Source organism: Panthera onca (genome assembly GCF_046562875.1).
Source record: "Panthera onca isolate mPanOnc1 chromosome E1 unlocalized genomic scaffold, mPanOnc1 haplotype 2 h2.Chr16_ul_4, whole genome shotgun sequence".
NCBI classification, from domain to species: Eukaryota; Metazoa; Chordata; class Mammalia; order Carnivora; family Felidae; genus Panthera; species Panthera onca.
The window spans coordinates 378,219-391,192 of record NW_027675818.1 but is presented as its reverse complement, the minus strand read 5'-3'; the positions used below and the strand labels follow the sequence as shown (position 1 = coordinate 391,192).

General features: G+C 51.7%; 1 protein-coding gene and 1 long non-coding RNA gene across 7 annotated transcripts in view; one reads left to right on the top strand and one right to left on the bottom strand.

Annotated features, from left to right (window-relative positions):
• LOC145712422 (pleckstrin homology domain-containing family M member 1-like) overlaps positions 1-3,315 on the bottom strand; it is a 20,443-nt gene extending 17,128 nt beyond the window's left edge. For 2 of the 4 annotated variants that reach the window (XM_081794800.1, XM_081794803.1), the window contains exon 1: positions 661-753. The gene's annotated coding sequence lies outside the window, so the exon portion shown is untranslated. Of the gene's footprint in view, positions 1-660; positions 754-3,228 lie in introns of those variants that run through there. The other 2 variants (XM_081794802.1, XM_081794801.1) reach the window with 2 other exon arrangements.
• Positions 2,000-12,974, top strand: LOC144615343 (uncharacterized). Of its 3 annotated transcripts, XR_013553748.1 has the most exons (4): positions 3,452-3,466; positions 6,936-7,068; positions 10,285-11,927; positions 12,048-12,974. It is a non-coding gene; the product is annotated as an uncharacterized LOC144615343 (long non-coding RNA). The 3 variants fall into 3 exon arrangements; XR_014137178.1 differs by lacking the exons at positions 3,452-3,466; positions 6,936-7,068 and adding an exon at positions 2,000-2,103; XR_014137177.1 differs by lacking the exons at positions 3,452-3,466; positions 6,936-7,068 and adding an exon at positions 7,086-9,417.

Genomic DNA, 12,974 nt, shown 5'->3' with positions numbered 1-12,974 from the left:
GCAAACGAAAGAGGGGTGGGTCTTCAGGAGACCCAGAAGAAAGAGAGCAAGTAGAGAGTTCAAACATCCCTGATACAGTGGAGCAGAAAAGGTGAGTGCCGTGTGCCTTTAGGAAACTCTTAAGTCACCCTTCGTCTACCTCTGCCCCTCTGTATTGGTTCACTCTGGCACAGGATCTCATTCTCTATCCTCATTTAATTCTTAAAACAATCCTGTGAGAGAAGGATGAGTATCCCTCATTCACAGAAGAGAAAACTGAGGCTCAGTAGAAACATGCCTCAGGTGAGGGACAGAATTTTCTCATTCCAAGCTCTGTGCCTTTCGTCAGTTCATACTGTCCCAGGTCCTTGGTTCAAAGAGTTTCAGGCAAACTTATTATTCACAGACTCTTCAGAAGCTCCACCTTATCAAAGAAGGCCTAACACTGACAAGAAACAATCTTGCCCATCAGATCTGTGGCCCCAACTAGCTGACCACAGGTCCTTTCCATGGCAGCCAGGTTTCCGAGCTGTCCCTCCTCAAATGTTCCAACACACAGGAAGGAATCGTTGGGGTTGATTCTCTTCGTGATACTGCCTGGCCTTCTATAAACATCCAATTTCACTTCCTCCAGAGACTAAGGAAGAACGAAAAGAGGAGAAGGACTCAGATGAGACTTACATTAGAAGAAGAAATGGATAACCTGGCTTCACCACTTTCGAAACACTCCGTTCATCAGTAAACAGCAACCTCTTCTTCTTAGAGACTTCCCCGCCATCCGCGACAGCCTCGTCTCTACGGCCTGACTCCGATCCTGCACCTGGCTATGCACGACAACAGGCCGGTGTTTAAGCCCTCCAGCTGCTGTACCAGGTGATGAGTCAGGGTTTTCAGCTGGAAACAAATGACAAAGTTATCTTCTGATTCAGAAAGACAGCTGATACTTCAGACATGTGAGTGCTGAGTAAACAGCACCTCCTTCTACCTGAAGAAAGTTGGATTTCTAGACAAGAGCCCTGTGGGGGGTGGGATGGGTGTGGGGGGGGGGGTGGGTAGGGCGACAAAGCAACTGAATATCAGCTGGAGGGCAAGCAACTTCTAGCTCGTGATTCCCAGTCCAAAGGCTAGTGGGTGAGGCCAGAAATGTGAGGTCTAGGAACACTGGGTATCTTTCTTTCCTCCCTCCCTCCTTCCATCCAACAACACCCATCTCTCCCATATTCTTGTCCCAGATCCCTTAAGATTCTGGCAAGGACCAAACTCTGAGTGAATGAAAGCAGGACCTTTGCCTGACTCATTCACCATTGTCTTTCTAATGCTTCAAACAGTGCACGGCACACAGTGGTGCTCACAAAATACTTGCTGAATGAACAGATGAGTAAAATAAAAAGGCTCAGACCGTTTCAGACTGTAAGAAGTTGAGGTATACAACTTCTCAGTGGTGGGGTCACTGCGGAACTCCTTCCATTACACCAAGCTGCCAACAGGCTGAAACCCTTCAGAGATCACACCTTAACGGAAGGGGATATTGAAGGTAAAAGGACATCCGATTCTCAAAGGCGTGAGACTATAAATGCAAGCAAAGACAAGGGGTCTTCTTTGGGGTCCTTTACAATGGCTGTCAAGTGGCCAATCCTTTGGAGTTTGGTCACCAGAACTTAGAGGGGATGTGCACCCCCAAATCCCAGGAGATTATAAATGTTAACCATGGAGCCTGGGTGCCTCAAGAATGTCTAGCTACTCTGAGATAACTTGACTCTCTGTGTTCATGGGTAATCAAAATGGTCAAAACTCAATGATCCAGCACCTGCAAAAAGAGGAAGCAATTCAACAGCCTCCACGGAGGCCTCGGCGTCCCCAGGATCCACTCATCTCTACTCTTCACAACATGTAACGTCACCTCTGGCACATTCGGTAGCGGGACTAATCTACAACCAGTTCTGGCCAGGAGGAGCACTGGGTGAGGGTCCTTTCTGAGCGGCAGGGCAATGCACATGGACATGATTCTGTGCCCACAGCCAACCCCACACAGTGGAACCGCTTGAGTTTCTCCAGATCGTCACCCAAAAGGAAGTGATAAGCTTCCACTGCCCCAGCTGAATGAGTAGCTCCCTCACCTTCCAGGTATTTGGATGATACCTATCATTCCAGCAGCCAACGCGAGTAATGTAATATGGATGCCAGGAATACAATCCTTAAGGACAGGTACAGGGGGCCTGACATCCAGGAAAAGCACTTGACCCACGGGAGAAGGATCTCTACTCCTCCACACTTACTTACCATCTGAGGCCCTGCCTCAATTGAGGTGTTCGGCAAGTGCCTGGCTCTGAGAAAGCAGGTGGGGTTGGCAGGGGACTGCACTAGGTTCTCAGATCAAATGGGGACCACATCAAGGGAAGAGTGGGCACAGAGCTGGGATGAAGAGTTGAAATGGGGATAGGAAGACGTCAATCTAACAAGATTGGGTAGGGGTGGTGGGAACTAGGGCAGCAAGAGTTGGGGGGTGGTTTAGCAAAGACTCAGGAATGAAGTGTCCTCAGGCTGGCTGGGGATGGAAAGAAAGTATGCGGTGGGCTTGGAAGTTAGGGGTTGAGTGGGTGAGGGCAAGAAGATACATACAAGACTTGAGATAGGGCTGAGATCAGAGTTATCAAGAAGAGGGGGGTAAGCGCAATAGGGCATCTACTGTAGTGGTAGGTATTAAATGAGTGGGGGGAGGTGGGTGTTTTGGCTGAGCAGACCTTGGGGGGCTGAGCAGGGGGGCTGGGATAAGAAAGCTGAGCCTGAAAAGGGGTAAGCCAGAAAGACGGGGAGGGGGAGGGGGGGCTCGAGGAGGTTTGCGTGGAGCACTGGGATTGCCAAAGGGGTTGAGGGGTGAGAAGGAGATGCGTTAGAGGGAGGCGGAGGGAAGTGGCTGTCCTAGGGGTTGGAAGTGGGCTACCGTGGGGTCGAGTGTGGCTGCACTTACGCAAGACCAGTGGTGAAGGGGTGAGGGTAAGGGCTGGGCTCGGGTCACGGGTGGAGAAGAGGAAGGGGACGGGTCAGCACTGGCTGTTTGGGCTGAAGGCTCGGGTCCGAGTGGGGTAGGGTGCGGGGCTCAGGCCGGGCAGGGAAAAGGCTCTGAAGCAGGACAGTTTCAAAGCAACCAAGGGTTTGCGATCACGGACAGGGCTGGTGACCCATCGCCCGTTCTCGTCTCGGCCCCGCCGTCCCCTTCTCACCCTCCTCGCCCTCTGACCCCTAACTCACCAGAGGGAGCGGGGAGGGGGCGCGGGGCACTCCTGGCCACTGCAGCCCCTAAGCCTCCGACCAGGCGCTGCGGCCTCCGGGCCAGGGACAACAGGAAACGGCGCTCGCGGCGCCTGACGCCATCACGTTGGTTCGGCGTCCGGCCCCGCCCCCGGACCGCGGAGCCCAGCGCAGGGCCGGCGGAGCCTCGGGGCGGGGCCAGCGCTCAGGAAAGCCCAAGTTCCCAGCTCCAGAGCAGGTGAGTGATCTGGGAGGCTGGGGACTCTGCGACCCGAGATGCGCACGAAGAGGCGAGGCCACCAGGCTAGCCCACCAGTGTCGGGCGGAACGTGTCCTACTGCCCGCCCCCAGCAGTGTCTGCGTCTCACTAGATCCCGGCCGCCTTCTGGGTTCACGACCTTGCCTGGGCACAGCACTATCTACCGTGCTGTCTACCGAGGCTGTCTGTTGGCCTCCTGCCCGGAAGGTTCCCACTTGTAAAATCGGACCAATAACGTCTACCCTAGTTTTGCCTCCCTGAGGGCATCAGTGCAGTTGGTGCTTCCCGCCTGGTGGTTCTCAGGACAAGCATACAGGTTTTGATCACCCCTATCACCAAGGGAGCACCTTTAGGTACCCGTCAGCCCCCAGGCATGAAGCTTAAGGTTCTGGTTATTCTCATCTAGCCAGGAAGTTGTTTGTTTCCTTTACTTGGTAGAGTTGACATTTCTCTTTCACATGGACCCAGAACAAAAGGTCAAGAGTGTGTGTTGGTGGGGGTGGGGACAGATGTCTTGTGCTTTGGACACTTCATACCTGCAGGCTCAGGTCAAGTGGGATCTTAGGGCCTGAGTGTGGGGTGAGTACTGGGGTGGAGAGGTACTGCTACCTGCAGGTCCAGGGGGACTTTGGGGGTGTCTACAGGGCTGGTCTGGGAACGGGACAGTTCTTGGAAGAAAGCTCCACTGATCTGGGCCAGGCTCTCCATCAGCCTTTCTGGGAAGGGGAGAAGAAGGGGTCCCAGTGCCTGTTTCCATTTATAAAACCAGCTGTTGGAGATGTGGCACCTGAGTGTGTGCGGGCTGCCTCTTCAATAATTCTGTCTCTAGGAGCGAGAACCACCTCTCCTCGATTTTAGACTAGATGAATCTGAGTACATTTAGTATGGTTAACAGTTGAACAGAAAGTTAGAAATAAGGACACGGAGGGATGCCTGGGTGGCTCGGTCGGTTAAGTGTCTGACTTCGGCTCAGGTCACAATCTCACAGTTGTGAGTTCCAGCCCTGCATTGGGCTCTGCGCTGACCGTGCAGAGCCTGCTTGGGATTCTCTCTCTCTCTCTCTCTCTCTCTCTCTCTCTCTGCCCCTCCCTCGCTTGTGCTCTCCCTCTCCAAAGTAAATAAACGTTAAAGATAAATAAATAAGGACACAGAAGCAAAGCATTATCTTAGCGTTAAACAACTTGGAAAGTAAGGAATTTACTGGGAAATCCAGTTTCCTGGGCAAAAGGATAGTGTTTCTGGTTATAATTATAGCACATCAAGAGCATCAGTGTCTTGATACAAGCATGCCCTCCCCCAGATGGAGCCAGCAACATTCCTCAGTTCTTCCAATGAATTTTTGCGCAGCCGCTGTCTGCAAAAGCTGTGGGAACCCCGCATGGTAATCTCTTATCTATCTTTTCAGGAGCCCCTGTCTCCTGGTCTTCTCTTACTTCTCAGGCCTCTCGGCCCCTCTGCAAAGTCTACGGGCTTGTCCTCCTCTCTCCATCTTACTCTGGCGCACATTTCCACCATTCGTGGGCCACGAGTCCACCAGGTAATCTGAGGCCGGAAAAAAAAATCTCCCATTACCCTGTTATTTGAGCAATAATAAAGGTACGTGCAAAGTGCCATGGTGCCAGGGAAGAGGCCTTGAAGGTTATCCTGGCGGAAGCAACTTTTATCTGAGCCTTCCGGGTGGACACAGGAAAGGGCAATGCCTGCGAAGAGACTGGTAGAGAAACGGCCGGTGGGTAGGAATGCAGACTGAGCTCAGGGGAGGGTGCACGGAGAGGTGGAGAGGAAGCTAGGAAGTAAGGCTAGAGTAAGGGGAGGGGGCTTAGAATGGAAGGGGGAGATAAAGACAGATTGGGCAATGGGGAAAGGGAGGAGGCACAGACACAGCTGGAGGCCAGTGCAGGAAGGGCTCAGACGCTCACAAAGGCACTGGTCTGTCAGATTTCAAGCACTACGCATAGTCATTCAAAGCCAGGCAGGAGGACTGCAGGCATCTGAATTTCTCGGGGGTCTAAGGTGTAGATTCCTGAACCCCGCCCCTGCCCTGGAGAGTCACTCTGGGATGAGGTCCAAGTATTTAGCCTTGACCCAAACCTTTTCTGTCTCTTGCCCTACCACCCGTGGATCTGAAGGGTGAGAAAATGTGAGAATCTCTCCTTAACCTAGGAGCTGAAGGGCAAGGCATTTAACAGGTGTGGAAAATAGAGGCTCCTATTTGCCAGATAGGAATTTTGATTTATCCTTAGCAACCACCCTGAAGGTAAGCACCATTGTTATCCCCATGGCATAGATGATAAAACAGGCTTAAGAGAGGTTAAGGAACTTGGGGGCCCAAGGCCATACAACTCATAATTACTACAGGTGGGATCCTCACCCAGCTCTGATTCTAGCTGGAGAACTAGCATAATTCAGTGGCCGAGCAAGTGGGCTTTGGAGCCGGGAATGCTTAGGTTTGAATACCGGCTCTACCCCATACTGTTTTCTAGGCCTTCCCTAAGACAGCGCAGGGCCCAGCACAACCCAGCAAGTGTGGGCCTGAGACCACTGCCACAGTCAGTGGTTTTCATAGGCCCCTCGAGATGGCACCAGAGATAGAAACTTCTAAGTTTGATTGGTGGTTAGAAAAGAGAAGTAAATCACAACACGCTGAGGCCCCTCCGCCTCAGGCAGAGGGGCCAGAGTGTGTGACTTCCGGGAAGTTCCCCAAACTATCTGAGCCTCAGTTCCTCATCTGTAAATTGGGGAAAATATCAGTTGCCATGAGGATTAAATAAGATAATATCCTCAGGACGGTTTCTGGTCTGAAGTAAGCACTTGAGGATAACTAGCTATATTATTATTATTATTATTATTATTATTATTATTGTTACAGTTTTGGCTAATTCGTACCTACCCAGTTCAGTCAGATCTCCGTTTTCTAACTGGTCTTTGAGCACTGGAGTGAGAGCCTCTCTTGTTTGAACCCCAGATGTATGCTTACTTGGTCTCTGACCGAAATCATCTAAGCAGAACTAATGCCACCATTTCTTTTGAAACCGGAATAGGTAATGTTCTCATGGCTTCTGTTGCAGGAAGCTGGTTCTTCCCACTCTCTTTAAAAAATGGATTTAAAGGGTTCGTAAAAATTATGTGTCAATTCTATCTCAATAAAGTTGGACACAAATACAGCTTTGAGGTGCCGTTGACAAAAGAATGGACTCTTTAAGCCTCCCAAATGTTATCACACATAGTTTACAGTTCAAATAGTACGAAATGAAGTGGTGAGGAAACAGAATGACCCGCAGCAGCTTCTTGCCTCGACCATCCCCACCCTCCTGGGCCAGCTCGCCAGTCCTCGGTCCTCCTTACCTCTCGCTGGATCTTCTGGTGCTTATCTCCACCTATCTTGTGTTTCTAGCTCTTAATTCTTCCATTTAAAAGAGTTTTTTAATTTTTTTTTTTTTTTTGAAAGAGAGAGAAGGAGAGAGAGAATCCCAAGCAGGCTCTGCGCTGTCAACACAAAGTCCGATGCGGGGCTCGAACCCACGAACCGTGAAATCGTGACCTGAGCTGACGTCAGACGCTCAACCGACTGAGCCACCCAGGTGCTCTGATTCACCCATTTTAGACGCTATCTGTGGACTTCCTAGCAACACAGGCAAGGAGTTAGGTCTTTAACACCCCCCACCCATTCCATTCTTGGGGTTTAGTTTTGTCACTCTTGCCCCATGATTGATAGTGGTTGCAGAATTGTGACTAGGTAAGCATTGTTCACCGCAGAGCTTGCTCATGTAGTCCGATGGCACTCGTTTCTGTCCCCTGACCCCCCGGGGTTTAATTTCTTCTCCTTCTCTTTCTGTGCTGCCCGCCACGATCACTCCTCCACTCCGCTCCAGTGCTCTGGCATGACAGTTAGTGCCGTTTCCCTCGGCTACCTCCTTGACCTGTCATACGCTGCTGTCCTGGAACCTTCCTTCGCTGCTTCCTGGGCTGGGGTTTTCCTGGCTCCCTTCTCTTCTTGCTTTCTTTACTCTCTCTCTTAATCTGCAGTTAAGAATCCCTTTCTAATATTAAAAAATAGAATGGTCTTCGGACCTGCTCGTGATCGTAGGGATCCTTTCGATATCTATTAATTGGGACAAAAAATACAGAAAGACCAAAAGTTACTATGAAGGCACTCCTGCTCTTAAGTGAATTTGTGTTTTACTCACAATAGCATCTATGAACGTGTGAAAGCCTGTTCAAAGTTTAGGCTTAGGGTTAGTTCAATCTAGCCTCAATGTCTGGTCTTCCATTTGTCACCTCGCCCCCTCAACTTGCCGTGAGACAACCCCCTCTCTTGACTTTCTATTCAGTTCCTGTGCCCTAGCAGAGACTTAAGTACTGGTTTAAGGCCCACCTTGCAGGTGCACGCTGACCATGGCTGGCCAATCAGGGTCTCCTCCTGCCAGATACAGGGTCCAAGCAGACCAATCAGAGGCTTTTTGAAGACTGGCTTTCCTTTATGAGGCTTGCTCAACCTCAGTGGAGAGTTGGAGTTACTAAGGACTATCTTTGCAGTCTTGGGGCATCCATCCTGTGGCCTGAAGCCGTCATGGAGGAAAGCACAACTGAGGGATAGTTGGGGAGAGAATGACGTTTGAGCGCTAGATGCGGCCAGCTTGAAGATCTTAGGCTTCCCGGTTATGTGAGCCGATACACCGTATGACATTTTTGGCTTAAGCATATTTTAGTTGGATTTCTTTCACTGGGAGCATAAAGAGCGGCGACTGATATCCTGTCTTTGTGAACTTGGGCAGGTTATACAAGCGGTGCGTACAGACTTGGACCGTGACAACGCAGCTCCCACTAGGTCCCCTATGGCTGCCCTGTTATCAGCCTGAGCCTGAGACAGCTTGACATTGAATAGCCCGTTTTAGGGACTGGAGGAAACGACTTACCATGAGTCACTGCCCTAAAATATGCTTTCTACCCACATGCCCGGTGCCTGGAATTCTGTGGTGATGGTGGCATTCGTCAGGGTTAACCATGGCTCTCTTCAAACGGTTCTCCTTTGGAGTGTGAAGTCTGCGATATTTAACTTGTAGAAGTCCTTTCTTCTGGAGGTCCCTCTGGCAGGCAGTGGATCCAGGATGCGGTGTAGACAGACCTAGGTACACATCTCAGTTCCCAATGGCACAGTCCCTTTGCAGCTTTGCGGGCAAACCCCTAGCACTGTGTGCTGACCTTTAGGAGGTCAGTCTGTATCACATAAGGAATCCGACGCAGAGAGTGAAGAAATGGTCTCAGATTCACCCAGTAATCTCCCTGAGTCAGCCCTGAGGGCAGGGCCTGGCCCTAGGCGTTGGGAAGAGGAAGGAGATGTGATTCTTGTCTTGTCAGGGCTCCTGACCTGATAGAGAACTGCGGTTGAGTCTTCACATGGACGGACGCTGTCTTTCACTCTGCGCCATTCGTAGGTGACGCCTAGAAGAGCAGGGCCACCGTGTTGTAGCCTCTGACCCAGGACTCTGTCACATTCTGGGAGAGAGAATTATGGGCCCTCCCCGCATCCCCGCTCCTGCTGTGTCTCCTCGTGGCCACAGTGTACTTTCCCATCCCCTGGCTTGGGGCTGGGGGCTGGTTCCGTGCTTAGGCTCGAAGAGGCCCGATGGCTCTTTTGCTTGCTCTCTTACGCTTCTCTTGGGTAGCCGCTGCCTCTTCAGCCTGGGTCCCGGCAGCAACACAGGGAGAAAAGACCAGCAGTGAGAAGCAGCGCCGATCCAGCCAGCAGGGCATTAAAGTACAGCGGTAACGGCCAACCTGTGAGAATCGGTTTCCCAGCCTCCTCTGAGTTTTGAGGATGGTCTATTAGTTAGCACTGTTGTGGCAAAAGATAACAGATACATGGATTCCCTCCGTTATCAGGTTACGTACAGGTTCAGCTGCTGCAGTAGAGACCCAACACAACAGTGGTTAAGTGATTTTTTTTAATTCTTTTTTTTTAATCCTTTTTTTCGGGGGGCGGGGGGGAGAGTGCAAGCGGGGGAGGGGCAGAGAGAGTGGGGCAGAGGATCCAAAGCGGGCTCTGTGCTGACAGGCTGACAGCACAGAACCCGATGTGGGACTCAAACTCACGAACCCCGAGATCGTGACCTGAGCTGAAGTTGGATGCTTAACCGACTGAGCCACCCAGGCGCCCTTTAATTCCTTTGTTTTTAAATGTTTATTTATTTTTGAGACAGAGACAGAGATTGAGTGGGGGAAGGGCAGAGGGAGACACAGAGTCTGAAGCGGGCTCCAGGCTCCGAGCCGTCAGCACAGAGCCCGATGTGGGGCTTGAACCCACGAACGGTGAGATCCTGACCTGAGCCGAAGTCGGACACCTAACCGACTGAGCCATCCAGGCGCCCCAACAGTGGGTTAAATTAAAAAACAGCTTCTTGGGGGCACCCGGGTGGCTCAGTCGGTCAGGTGTCTGACTTTGGCTCAGGTCACGATCTTGCCGTTCATGGGTTCGAGCCCCATGTCGGGATGTGTGCGGACGGCTCAGAGCCTGGAGCCTGCTTCACGTTCTGTGTCTCCCTCTCTCTCTGCCCCTCCCCTGCTCGTGCTCTGTCTCTGTCTCTCAAAAATAAGTAAACATTGAAAAGAAATTTTTTTAAGAAGCAGCTTCTTGATCTCTCATATGATAATCCGGTTAAGTACTGGATCTGGGGCTGGTTCGGTGGCTCTTATGTCAGGGAGCCAGGCTCCTTCTGTTTTCCTGCTCTACCACCCTGGGGTGTAGCCCTCATCCAGACGAGGCCTTTGTACCGTTGAAATCTTCATTTCCTCCACAGTGTGGCGCCAGACCGCTCTCTGCCGCTGCCCTGGAAACACACGCAGCCTAAGCACCATTCCTGCCTCTGCTCTGGGCCTCGGGACTTTTCTTCTTCTTGAATGAGTGTGCTCCCGCCCCCCAGCTGGTGCTCCACGCCATCCCCCAGGTCTCAACAACATACCCCCACCAGGACCACAGGAGCCAGAGCTGGTCGTGCCTGGTGGTCCTCAGGACTGAGAGGCCCTGACCTCCGTGGGGGCAGGAGCCGGCCAGCATGACCAGTCGGGACTCCCAGGTTAAGAATCCAGTTGAGCCTCCTGGTCATCCTCAATCTGCTCTGCCCTTCGTCTCCCACCCCCAAATCCCTGCCGACCTCCAGCCCTGAAGAAGCCGGAGAACCTCTGCTTCCCCCACCTCCCCGTCCGCCTTGTCCTACTTCAGTCGTTTGGTGAGCATAAAAAGGCCTGTCAAAGTGGTCCCTCTGTTTGGGGGATGGGCTCAGGAGGGGTGGGCATGTGGGTTCGGAGGGTGACAGATTCTTTCTCCAAATGCTCGCCAGGCTCCTCCGAGCCCTCTTCTTGATTCGACCTTGCTTGGCCTGTGAAGGCGAACAAACACGGACGTGGTTGCTGGCAGCTCGTGGCCGCATCCCTAGTAGGACCCTAGCCTCCCTTAAAGTGCCTGCCTGCAAAACTCCCGGCTGTCTAAAGGATTGGCTGCTGAGTCCAGCCAACGCCTGAAGATCGGGCCCCTGTCTCCCAGCTTCTGTGAGAGGGCAGGAGCTTAACTTTGAGAAGTGTCAGCAAAGCCAGATGGGTCTCATATGGGCCAGCGTCCCTTCCTGCTTTTTGTCATCTTTCACTTCTGATTATAGAGCCCCCCACTCATTCCCTTCCCTAGTCCCTCATTCTCCCTGTGAAATACCCCATCACCTCTGTAATAATCCCAGTCGGGTGCCTGCTCACGATGAACCCTTTCCCCTACGGCACTGCAATACTATGTTACTGACTGAAATCTGTCTGGATTACTTTAAGTAGTGTCTGCTTTTGTTTGTTTTCATCAGGGGAGGTGTGCAGGATCAGCCTTTTAATTTTTTTATTTTTAATATTTATTTTTGAGAGAGAGGCAGGGTGCAAGCAGGGGGGTGGGGGAGGGGCAGAGAGCGAGTTAGACACAGACTCCAAAGCGGGCTCCAGGCTCCGCGCTGTCAGCACAGAGCCCGACGTGGGGCTCAAACCCAAGAACCGTGAGATCATGACCTGAGCCGAAGTCGGTCGCTCAACTGACTGAACCACCCAGGTGCCCCAACAGCCTTTGAAATTAAATTATTTTCAGGATCAGCTTTTTAAGTAAGCATCCCAGGGATGTTTGCGTATAGAGGTCCAAAGGCTGTATTTTGAGAAAACATGTTTCCCTGTGGAGATCTTTTCTCTGGCAGCCCTTTTGAATGGGGGCTATGTTTTCTCAGATACTGCATTGCCAATAGTCCATCCAGCTTTAATTCCAGTGAGAACGTTCCAGAGATGAAACTAAGAATCAACTCCAGGCGCTTCTCCAGTCACCTCTGGGGATGAGTGTATGTCGTCAGCATCCAGCGCCTCACCTGCTGCCCAGCTAGAATGACACCTTTCAGGGTTTCCGACTTAGAAACACGACCACCAGGTTACTCCACGTGGACACCACCCCCCTTTTACAAAGCCTTTGAACACCCCCCCATCAGGAGGGGTTTGCTGGATGATGTTGGTTGGCTCTTGACACCCATTTCTAGCCCCTTCTTTGCAGGTCCTGGAAACCCACGAACCATCGTTGACAGATTCCCTCGACAGCAGAATTGTGCCAATAAAGCGTACCTGTGTGAAATTTGGAAGGCGGAGGTGGAAGGAGGTGGAAGCCATGCTTTTCTCCTCTGTAGCAGCAGACATGCGGGCCGAATGTTGGAGTCCATACTCCCCACCAGTCAGGCTTGGGGCCATGGGGCTGTAGTGACCCCGGCAGTGGCTTCCCGAAGTTTCCTGACCGAGTGGCAGCAGCAGCTTTGAATCTATGGAGAGCAACTGTGGTAAAGTAACCTGAGAGCTAGTGGTGCGATTCCCCCCTGGCCCTGACCTTCACCACCGCGAGCCCCACCAGTGGTGAGCACCAATTGCTTGTATGACCTTTGTGTGTGTGTGTGTGTTTGCAATATCTAGAATGGTTTGTTTTCCTGGCTATGGTAGTTTTAAAATATGTTCACAAAACTGACGGTTGATGGGGGGTGGGAGGGAGGGGAGGGTTGGGGATGGGTATTGCGCCTGGGTGGCTCAGTTGGTTGAGCGTCTGACTTTGGCTCAGGTCATGGTCTCACCATTCATGGCTTCGGGCCCCGCATTGGGCTCTGTGCTGACAGCTCAGAGCCTGGAGCCTGCTTCAGATTCTGTGTCTCCCTCTCTCTCTTGTTCTCTCTTCAAAATAAACATTAAAAAAGATGTTTTTTGAGGAATAAATGTTTATTGTTGTTTTTAAAAAATTTTTTAAAATGTTTATTTTGGAGAGAGAAAGAGACAGAGACATAGAGTGCGAGTGGAGGGGTGGCAGAGAGGGTCATAATCTCGTGGTTGGTTCATGGGTTCGAGACCCGCATCGGGCTCTGTGCTGACAGCTCAGAGCCTGGAGCCTGCTTCATATTCTGTGTCTCCCTCTCTCTCTGCCCGCATGCTCTGTCTCTCTCTC